We start from the raw sequence: 785 nt of genomic DNA, 5'->3' as shown, positions 1-785 counted from the left end.
TGAGCTTAGAGAGAGAGATGGAGGCTGCAGGCAGCAGCAGCAGCCGGAGGCAAACCTCAGCTGCTGCTGCAGCAACAGCAGCAACAGCAGCAACAGCAGCAGCTGCTGCAGCAACAGCAGCAACAGCAGCAGCTGCAGCTGCAGCAGATGCTGCAACAGAAGGAGGCGATATCAAGCAACGTAAAGACAGCAGCAAACCAGCGGTTTTCGATGCTGCTGCTGCTGCTGCTGCTGCTGCTGTTGCTGCTGCTGCTGCTGCTGTTGCTGCTGCTGCTGCTGCTGGAGCTCACGAACAGCAGAGGAGGCAACAAAGATAAGCAGAGCTGCCTCTGAGCCTCGCCCGACTCACAGCTGCTTCCTCTGCTGCTGCTGCTGCTGCTGCTGCTGCGGCTGCTGCTGCTGTTGCTGCTGCTGCTGCTGCTGCTGCTGTGTGTTGGGCTTGTGTCTTTAGTGAAATATGTCTGTAATAGACTAAAACAGCAGCAAAGGACCTTTGTAGGGGGATGAGGAGGAGAGAGGCGTTGCTGTTTGTTGCTGCTGCTGCTGCTGCAGCAGCTGCAGCAGGCGCTGCTGCTGCTGCTGCTAGTGCTGCTGTTGCTGCTACAGGAGCTGAAAACTAATGATATTAAGAAGCAAATATTTTATTTATTTTTGTTTTTCGTTTTTTTAATCAAAGAACAGCTGAGGCCCTTGCAGGCGACGCAGCCCCAGAACCACACAGCAGCAGCAGCAGCAGCAGCAGCAGCAGCAACAGCTGCAGCAGCAGCAGCAGCAGCAGCAGCTGG

The sequence above is a fragment of the Eimeria mitis genome, genomic scaffold (assembly GCF_000499745.2).
Source record: "Eimeria mitis Houghton genomic scaffold, Emh_scaff369, whole genome shotgun sequence".
Lineage (NCBI taxonomy): Eukaryota > Apicomplexa > Conoidasida > Eucoccidiorida > Eimeriidae > Eimeria > Eimeria mitis.
This window is presented reverse-complemented; position numbering follows the sequence as displayed.